Source organism: Carassius gibelio, chromosome A25 (assembly GCF_023724105.1).
Source record: "Carassius gibelio isolate Cgi1373 ecotype wild population from Czech Republic chromosome A25, carGib1.2-hapl.c, whole genome shotgun sequence".
NCBI classification, from domain to species: domain Eukaryota; kingdom Metazoa; phylum Chordata; class Actinopteri; order Cypriniformes; family Cyprinidae; genus Carassius; species Carassius gibelio.
The window spans coordinates 3,122,776-3,133,720 of NC_068395.1; the positions used below are offsets into that span (position 1 = coordinate 3,122,776).

Here is a 10,945-nt window from a genome sequence, read left to right on the forward strand (position 1 = left end):
GCAATCTAAAATAGTCCGAATATAAACACTTATAGGTGCACCCTAGTGATTCAGGACAAGCTAAAAACACGGTTTGGAAAATGGATTCATGGTGTACTCCATTATATACATTTTGAACACAAAGTTACGGGCCGCAGCTCTGATTGGTTATTTTTTACCGGGAGCGATGTATTTCTGCAAATGGCAATAGGAGCACTGGGAGGAGCCAGATTTTTACACAGATTATCTGTCTCCTATTCTACTGTCAGGACATAATGACAGATTTAACATTTAAAAAATATATTTTTACAAAAGTTACCTACTGCAGCTTTAATGAGCAAGTGAAGGAATGATACCCTTGATGTACCCAATTCTCTTCCCTTGAAAAATTAAAAAATTTGATGACCTTAAGAGTAGGTTTTCAAAAAAAAAAAAAAAAAAAAAAAAAAAAAAAACTCCAAACACTCAAAGATCCTCAGATTCCCTTTTATTCTCCAGTTTCACATTCTGAAAAAGAAACAGCATTTACTTTTTTTCTTCATATAATACAGCAATCTCATGTTAGCAGTCCGTTTAAACTCTGCCACAGTCTGGACACTTCAGTATGTAACAGCAAAAAAAAAAAAAAAAAAAAAAACAAAAAGGAAAAGAAATCAAGATTGCACTTATTTACTCCAAACAGGTTATAGACTGAATTAACCACCAACTAAAACACAAAGATACAAGGGAACACTAAACTACTCCTACATATATACTTATTTAATTGCACAAAACAAATGCATAAATATTCATTACACTAATGTACAAAAATACTAGTACATTTCTTCTTTTTTTTGTTCAAATATTCTCCAAGCAGACACCGATAGCGGAGGACTGGGGATTTCAGGGCAGAGGAAGATGCAAAGGTCTGGATGAGACATGAACTCAAATCTGCTCGGTTCACATCAAGATCACAAACAAATACCCAGTGCATATGTCATCAGTTCTTAAAAATAGAAAACAATTACACAGACTGGATAAAAAAAAAAAAAAAAAAAAAAGAAAACTCTGGGTAAGCTGGGATGAAAAAAAATAAAGGTTTAGATTTTGAAACTCATGCCTTATCGCATGCAGAATTACGACCTCAAAAGCATGCATCTACCAGAGCAGCTAGACATGTTGAACGCCTGCACAATTGGCTCGTCATGCGTGGCTTTTGAAATGGAGACAGTACCGTGAGGTTTGTCAGAGTCCTCAGCATCTCAGAGTGCTTTGTAGAAGACTTCCTCCAGGAAAACAATCCTTCATGTTTAAATTGTCCGTTAAATAAACCTGATTAAATTAGATGCTGCACCCAGTTGGCCTTCATTTAAACAGGAGGGAGAAAGAAAAAAGAAAAAAAACATCTGGTACAGAATGGCATCTGTGGAGATGAGAACAGCCCGTCAACTTACGGTCATCTATGATCAGAGACAGTGATCACATGCAGAGAGTGATACTCACAGATTCTTTAACAGAACTGGCGTGACTTCCATCCCGGCTGAGAACTTTCAGAGGGAGAAGGGTACCAGCGCATCTACAGACAAGATGAAGAAAAGTTTCAATGAGCGGTTTGAGATTTCAAAAGCTTCTCCTCAACCAACAGTGTAAATTAAAACTTTATTTGTGGTCCATTACATTATCTACATGTTCTACTAAATTAAACGCTGCATCATTTATTTGCATCGTTTCATATAAAAGGAAAAATTATATACACTATTACTAAGTTTTAATTTTTAATCATACGTCACCTGAAAATATATTCTAGAATTAAAAAAAAAAAAAAAAAAAAAAAAATTAAGTTACTTTCATACTTTATTTAAAACACATTGTTTTAAAATAAAATACTGAAGTATAAATCTTATAAAACCATGCATTACGACATTTGCATAAATGTAAAATAACTTCTATAATAAAAATATTAAATAAAAGCCTAATTATATGCATTTTAAATTATGAATTTTTACAGTTTCAAATTTCACAAAACTTTCTATTAAACTATTAGGACTTAATACTATTAATATTCATACTCCGTAAACACACAGGAGCTTAACATTAAGAACAATTTAAATCTCCCAAAACCCATATAGCCAACTAAAACAACTGTAAATCAACTACAACTGCAAAGAGCCATTTAATTACCACTTTGAAACCTTTCAGACGTTGTAAAAAGTCTTTAAAATGAAGAGGGCAATAACAGACAAACAAAACTAGAAAGAGAGAGGAATTTCTACAACACCAAGCAGTTTAAGCTGTGCTAATGACCTGATGCAAGCATGAACTCCCTGACTGAACTGGAAACTTATCGGTGCATCTATAAACTCTCAGCAAGATGACATTAACTCCTTTCCCGTCCTGCCCAAAACACTCCCTTCCCCAGCCAAGGGCAAGAGAACCACAATCAGCCTGGCATGTCCGTTTCAGCCCTTTGCCGACTCTCACTCCGAGCTTCCCACGTTCGTTACGAGGGGTCGGAATGTTTGAAGACACAGCGCACACAAACACCGAGCGCAGGTCACCGCTGCAGAGAGCGAGACGATCTTCCTCTGCAGGTGTGTGCTGGAGAGGGAGGAGTAAGAGAAAGCCAAGGGCTCGGTTCTTCCAGCAGTTTAACGAGACTTCGTTGCGTCATCCCGACTACATGTAAACATGCCAGAAGGAATTCCACTTCCATTTTCCTTGAGCCAAATCAAGCAGGACTGCTATATGGCCCTTTGGGGTAAACTTTTGAATGTCTAATATTTAACTACTATTGATCCAGCAATAAAAGAAAAAAAAAAATTTTTGCACAATTGTGTAAAAAATATTTTACCATAAAATACATATGAACCACCACAAACTAAAATTAGTTTACACACAACCCATATAAAAATGTAGAAATTATACATGTACACAGTGTTGATTATGTTTATATACATTTTGCACAATGTTGTTTATATAATATATAATTACTTCGTATACACACACACACACACACACACAGATCTCTCTGAAGACCCTCAGAGTGACATTGTGCAGAGAAGGTGTTAGCGTGTGGATCCATTAGCACACTCGCTCTCTCTCTCACCCAGAGGATGAAACCTTTTACAACCCCTTTGAGATCCTGACAAAACATCCTACACTTTAGCAAGTTCTTCCCAACATGATTGGAAAAGGTTTTTTTGGGATAAAATCTTAAAACACTTTAATAAAAAATAACTATTACATTTGTCCCGTTCTCTTTACGGCTTGAGGAACCTGTGAGCGTACAGTACGACTCAAGAGACTGAAGTAAAACCTCTTCATCTGTGACCTTTAGCTCTCACTGGGTTTCCATGACAACCACAAAGTCTAGCCATCCAATCAATAAACTTGATCAGTCAGCACAGAGTCTTCAAAACCAATCACATTTCATTAAACTGAAGTAAACCAAGAATGATTGATCATAAATCATGTCATTATTGCCCGAGTAGCAGCAGGCACTTTAATTTTTTACCCGTTTAAACCTACACTGCAAAGTGTTTGCAGGGGAGAATTTTAACATGTGCTGCTTTTAATGGATCATAAAATTCTCGAACACCGTTTTTTTTGGCTAAACTTTAACCGGCACCTCCCTGGGCACAGATTCACTCAACGACTCTGTTATAATCCAACTTCTGAGATGCAATTAAAAACAGCTTTTCTCTGATGTGATCTCTTAGCAACACTAGCAGGCCAAGGAATGCTGTTCTGAGGGATTGTGGGTAATATTCAGAGAGGACCCCTGACACCTCAGGTTTAGACGCAGCACGTCAGCCCAGGGTCAGTGTCCACCAGAGCTCGAGTCAGGGCATTATGGGAAAGGTACTACAAGCCAAAGAATTGAAGGCTAATGCGATTTGTAGAATTGTGCAGTACATGACAAAGCTTACGGTGTAGAGTTGCATATCCAATAATGCAAAAAAAAAAAAAAAAAAAATATTTTTCATATTTAAAAAAAAAAAAAAAAAAAGTTCAAGAGATTCAGTTAAACATCTAAAAATACAAATAAAATAAATCTAAAAGTAAACCTATTTAAAAGGGTATTTATTATATGTATGCGTGTTGCGCATGAATTTTTAAAATATTTTCTATATGAATGCCTTTGTATATTTAAATGTTTTGTTTGTTTTTGAATTTTTGTATAAGAAAAAAAAGCCAAGAGAGTGAGAGAAAAAAAAAAACAAAAAAAACAAGTATACCAACTTAAAGCCTACAAAAAGATTCAGATTACAAATGAATATACAAAGCCAGAAAGATTCAAAATTAAAATAAGATTAAAACTCAATTTAAAATAGTGTATGCTAAACACGAATTAGTAAATCCTTAAAACTTGGCCTTGGGACACATGTAGCATATGAACATGACAAGTTCACAAGCACAGCATGTACTTCCTACACAAACTAACAGAAGTGATGTTCAGAATGCTTCGTCATCACAGCCATAAAAACAGCCAGAATCAGAGAGACAGTGATGGAGTGAAGGAAAAGAGGACACACCGGTTGGTCGCTCACCTGGGCGTGCAGGGCGGGCGGCGGCGGCAGCAGCGGCGGGGTACGTGAAGGCGGCGTGAGGCAGGCCTGGGGTCAGTTCAGTGGTGTAGAGAGGATACGGAGCCCACGCCTCAGGAGACGCAGGGATCAGTGCTGCCCCCGTCAGGTCATCTACAGAAATCACATCTGAGAGTCACACACGGAACCAAACACTAGGAAACAGAATCACCACTTAAAGCGAATCGATCATTTTATAGCGTTTATATAATAGAGATGGTCTCAAAGCAGCTTCACAGAAATAAACCGGAAAGTAACACTCAATACAAACATTCAAATAATACAATCAAATTTTGCTATAAATCACCATAGTGTCATTATTCAGCATTGAATCGGATCAAAAAATGTGTAGTTTATCGATTACGACACCAGTTAAATTCAGCTATAAGCAGCTAAACAGATGAAAATGGTCTATTTAGTTTAATTCAAATGTCGATTCAATTCGGGTCAATAACAGTATTGATGTTGCAAAAATTTCATCAGATATATACAAATTTGATTCGGTTATAAAGCAGCTACAAAACCGCCAACTAATCCAGCCAAAAGGAAACCGCATCCAACATACACACACTTCGAATATTTCCACAAAAATATGAAGTCCTGTGACACTGAAAAATGGAGTAGCGGCTGCTAAAAACTCAGCATTGCATCAGAAAAACGTGCAACTAATAATATTCCACAACATTGTTTCTGTGTTTGATTCAAACTAGTGCAATCCTTGGTGAACAGACTTAAGTTATATACATTAGCAAATCCCATTTCCGCCACCCATACATCTTACAAACACCAAATCTCAAATTAAAAAGCTACATTCAAACAATGGGAATAATAAAAGCATTCAAAATTATATCAGGGTGTTTATAAGAATGCACTAGAAAATCGAAAAAAACTTTTCATTGCTTTTCTAAGGTTTTGTGTACAGATGACAACATTATAAAATATATATATATATATAGAGAGAGAGGAGAGAGAGAGAGAGAGAGAGAGAGAGAAGAGAGAGAGGAGAGAGAGAGAGAGGAGAGAGGAGAGGAGAGAGAGAGGAGAGAGAGAGAGGAGATGAGAGAGAGTAGAGAGAGAGAGAGGAGAAGGAGGAGAGAGGAGGGGGAAGGAGAGGAGGAGAGAGGAGAGAGAGGAGGAGAGAGAGGAGAGAGAGGAGAGGAGGAGAGAGAGAGAGAGAGAGAAGAGAGAGAGAGAGAGAGAGAGAGAGAGAGAGAGAGAGAGAGGAGAGAGAGAGGAGAGAGAGAGAGAGAGAGAGAGAGAGATCTACGAAAATGACTAAAACTGCTGTATTATACATGCCAGGCCCGTAGGTGGCATTTACAGAATAAACTCGTAATACACATGCACAGTTTTCACAAGTTCACATTTATGAAGTTTACAAGGAGACAAAAGGTCTTCAAAACGGTTTTCAAACGTTTGCATTTCCCTCAAAACAGCATTGTAGAGTAAATAAATCAAAATGCATGAAGTATTGTTTCTGGTTGAAAACAAGTGCAATATTGACTGTACTGGTGGCTTATCGCAAATGAACTCCTGTTTTTGCGGTGTGGGGGGGGGGGGCGGGGGGGGGGGCATAAGCCCAAGGTTTTACTCACATGGGTCTCGAGCGATGAGTGCGCACCCAGAGCTGGGGTGCAGGTTGGAAGGGTTTGGCGTGGCCATCAGTTTACTCTTTGCCATCTTTGTGTTGGCTTTAGCAAACTCAAGACGCAGCGTTTGAGGGCTCTCTGGGTCAAAGCGGATACCCTGAGAAGGAGATGAAATCGGGTGTTGGGTCTAATTATTCTTCATGCAATGCACAAATCAATCAGCAGTCCATAAACAGAACAGCAGCACAAGTGCACGGATTCCCAAAGTATCCTACATCCCACTGAAAAAAGCATGACGTCATGGAACATTTCTTAGAGACGAAGTGAAACTTCCCCCTCAGAGAGGAGAGCAACATCTGAGTCAGACTTAAGAGCGAAGTTTGGGGGACATAAAGCACAGACAGCCTTATAAATCATTAAAAGCTGCCATCACTTCAGCTTACTGACGGACCAGCGGTTACTTACGTTCAACGCATTCTTGGCTGCTTCAGCCCCAGACCGGCTGTCAAACGTGACAAACCCCACAGGCTAGAGAATGGAAAGAAAACAGAGACAAAAATGTAGATTTTCCCAATCTACTAAAAAGCAGAAAACAAATCTTTTAAGAATTGCATCATTTGACCCTCACACAAAAAACTTTCAAAATTAAGATGAATAAGTTAAACTTTTTTTTAATGTGATAAAGCCTGAACCTATAAAAGTAGTGAGTTCAAAATACATTTTCTCATTATATATGGGTTCAAGGGTCTACTGCATGTGACAAATCTTTATATGTAAAAAAATTAAGATGTTGTCACATGCATATTACAGGTGATAAAATCTTAACCATCTCTTACATACAGAACACATTTAGGAAAAACAACTAATTTGGAATTATTATAATAATAATCCCACTGAAGGCAAATAAGTTTCCACTTTACCTGTTTTGAGGTAAGTTTTATGAGAGATCCTTCATATCCCTGTTTAATAAAATGACAAAATTAATCAAATCTGAGGACAATTTAAATGTCGATTCTTAAAATAAAACCACATCCAGAAAAAGGTGGACTAATAAAACAACCCCCTCTTACCTTGAAGGGTCTGAACAGCAGGTAAAGCTCACGTGGTTTGATGTCAACAGGCAGCCCGCTGACAAATAGCGTTCGTACCTAGAACAGGGAAAAGCCTAAATGACATCAGCACACAAACTATTGACAGAGGGCAAAAATGCAGTGACCTCTGACATATGAGTGCCATGTATGGTCTTATAAAAGTGCACCTGAAAAGAATAGGAATCATTTAGAACTACCTTTGATCGGGTCTGTCCCTTCCTATCGTGTCAGAATCTCCCCGTTTGTCTGCAGAATTTGCTATTGGAGACTGAATGTGTTCAGATCAAATCATGAGATCGTGTTAGTTTCGTGAGCAGAAGTGTGTGCGTGGTGATCAGGTGTGTGTGTGTGTGTGACCCTGAGCATGGATGCGGAAACCTCTGCAGGGAGCGGACAGCATTATTGCTCCAATGTGAGTGGAAGGTAAACCTGGTTTAACTCGACAAATTAACAGGATGGATCGAATTATATTACAGTGGACAGAGAAAGAAAGCAAATGGCGATCAAATAAATAAAGTAAAAAAAGAAACTAGCACTTGACCTCAGAATTCCACATTTTATCCAACAAATTAAGAGCGAGTATTACGGATTCTAAAGTTACTCAAAAAGCAGCGAGCATTTAAAAACAGATGTAGCAACTCTATACAGATCTAGTGGGGAGAAGAGAAAGACTGGAGGACACTGTGTGCTATGACCTTTTACGGAGAAGAGGGAGAGAAAGAACTTCAGTTCAGCCTGACCCATCACATTCTCCCAGCTCACATTTTACCAGAGAACCAGATGAAACCAATTTTTTTTTTATTGCATTAAAATAAAGACAATTGTCAAATTGTTTGAAGTTTTCCCTTTCATTCTGCAACATTTTCAAAACAATCTCAGTGAACTCAATTATAGCAATATCTCCCTTAGAGTTAGTGCATATTAAAATTATAACATTTTCTCCTTTTTAACACTGATTACATAAGATCAGATTGTCATTGAAAATGTTTGTCTGACAGAGTAAAAAAAAAAAAAAAAGGCAAAGTAGCATCTATAATATTTAATAGCCCTGCATGATTTAATTCCAATTATTCTCAATTACAAACTGTTAATTAAACAGTATTTTTCCCCTGTAGGGATAATGAAAATGCAAAAAAAAAAAAAAAAAAAAAAAAAAAAAAAAAAACGACCAAGCAAAATATACAAATATACATTTTATTAGTATAGTTAACCATTTGATTTTAATTCTGCACTAACAAAGATATCAAAATATTTATTGTTTTTATTTTGGGGGGGGGGGGGGGGGGGGGTATGAAATCTACTGTAGCTTGATAGCACCATGGTATTCTTTTAAATATAATGCCATGATTGAACACCATTGTATATAAAATATATGGTAAAAAATATAAAAATCCTAAAAACAGTGTGAGGTCATCATAATGCTAAAAGAGCAAATCAGAATGTGTACCCGACATGTCCTGAGCAGTCTCAGAGTTCAGACGGACTCATGTCAGGCTAAAAGCCCCCAGAAGAAACTTTCAGATTATCCTCAATGTTCCTGAAACACGAAACATGAGTGCAGTGCTCAAGTGCTGCCAGCAGCTGAGAGGGCAAACAAACAGGAATTTAATCAAAAAGGAATAAACGCAGTCCACAAGCACAAATAATGGACAACGTGCCACTTAATAACCTAAATAAACAGTTGATTCTGTCTGCGGTCAGAAAAATGGGATGCAGGTTTCGCAGAACAGAAACAAAGGGCATGTACGGGGATGCGAGAGACCGGTTCGAGGCACAGAGGGAGGAAACCCCTGTCCTAATTACTGCAGGTTGAACACAATGAACAATCTGAACACACCACACGCTCTGACCCAGTGCTGCCCAGTAACAATGACAGGACACAACTCCCACCCAAACACTCAACCAGAGTCCAACTCAAACTACACCATTTACACAGAGACCCTCACTAACTTCTCACTTTAACAAGAAACTACCCAGGACTGATGCGTTCTGACAGGGAGTGTTTGCAAATTGCCTTGTAAGGTCTTAAGCCAGTAAAATAATACACCAAGCAGCCGGAAATGCCTCTACAAGAGGTCAGAGGTGACATCGACACTCAAGAGCATAGAATGGAACTAAAAATAAGACTTTATAAGAATTCTATATGCGTCACTCAATTTACAGCAATTGCTGAAATATCTACATTAAATGAAAAGGCTAAATAAAGGTATAATGATAATTTTAACTATTTTAAAATAATTTTATTTAAACAATTAAAATAGAATGTCTTTTGGGGTCTTAAATTAAAATTAAGTTCTAATTTAAAATAATGCCTCCGTTAGAAATCAGAGACTACATCAACAAATTCATGCAAATTAAGATGTTTGGGAATTTAATAAAAAAATAAAATAAAATAAAAAACACTTTTGACCCACATTCAATTAAGACAGTCCCACCTAAAAAGCACTAAAATTAATAAAGTGGTATTAATTGTATTATTCATTTATTTTATTTTTTAAATGTCATTATCTCTGGCAGACCCACGTTCAGTGCGTCACTGTTTGCACGGTTTGAGAATGACGGGAGGAAAACAGAAAAAAACAAACAGAAAAACTTCAGAAGAGCCACCGAAACAGTTGCTTGTTAAATCTGCCTTTAAACTTTATGCACAGTCACACGAGTGTGTCTCTCATCAGGTGAGTCTCATATTTCAATGGCAACTTTAAGATTAATCATCAACAGACTCCGCATTCCTCTCAAGCTTCTCCACAGCAAACGCTTCTCCTCAAACGTCAAGTCAAACGCCAGAACGGTTTTCCACAGTCATCCGCCGCCAGAGACTTGAACTTCCCTAAATGAAGTTTATATTGACCAAAAGAGTTTATGTCTCTTACCTCCTCCTCTAATGAAACACTGGTGTTCGTCTCTGAATCTGACTTCAGACTCATTGTGTAACTTTAACGCTTCTTTGTGCCAGAAAAATAAAAAGTTTCCCTGTCGGTGATTTTGTCCCTGGTGTGCGTTAAAGTTGCAGAAGGATCTCGTGTCGTTTGTGCCCAGTGAAGCCGTGAGTTAAAGCCACAATCCGAAAGTAAAGGTGAGAGGTGCTCTGTGAGGGTGACAGAAGGGAAAGGAGGTGATTTTTGGAGTTTTTTCCCCCCTCGCTCACATCAAGCTCGTTTGAGTTGAAATGGAAAGAAAGGAGGAAAGAGGAACCGTGGGTAGGTTTAAAGCTGAAGTTGTGCGTCTGCTCTTCTGTCCCATTAGCGGATCAATCATGTTAAATGCGCGCACCCGAGTTTCAGATGGGACTCAGCTGCGCGAGGCCCGGCCCACTTTACCACCATCATCACCATGTCTAACCCCTCCTCTACAACCATGCCTGCCTCCATCTAACCCTGCATGGCTGGGTCTGAGACCAAGGAGGTCTACAGAATGTCTTCCAATGTCTACTATTCATGCCAAATATGCCAATCTGTCATTTTTGCTCATTGGCGTTGAGTTTCCTAGCATGGTTGTTTTGAACCAATCACTTGAGACACATATGTCACGTGACTACGCACTCTGGAGCCAAAAGGAAATAATTTTAATTGACTGGCTTATGCCAACAGAAAAAGGGGCCCAAATCCAAACACTGGTAAAATATCCCTTACAATATAATATAATTTTTTATAATTACTGCAAAAATATATATTCTATATGAATATGGCTGTTTTCATTTCCCAACAGAAATACACAGAAT

The 10,945-nt window shown here is 38.0% G+C and overlaps 1 pseudogene; it reads right to left on the reverse strand.

Annotated features, from left to right (window-relative positions):
• Positions 1-451: 451 nt before the first annotated feature.
• Positions 452-10,525, reverse strand: LOC127947108 (RNA-binding protein, mRNA-processing factor 2a-like; annotated as a pseudogene).
• Positions 10,526-10,945: the final 420 nt, after the last annotated feature.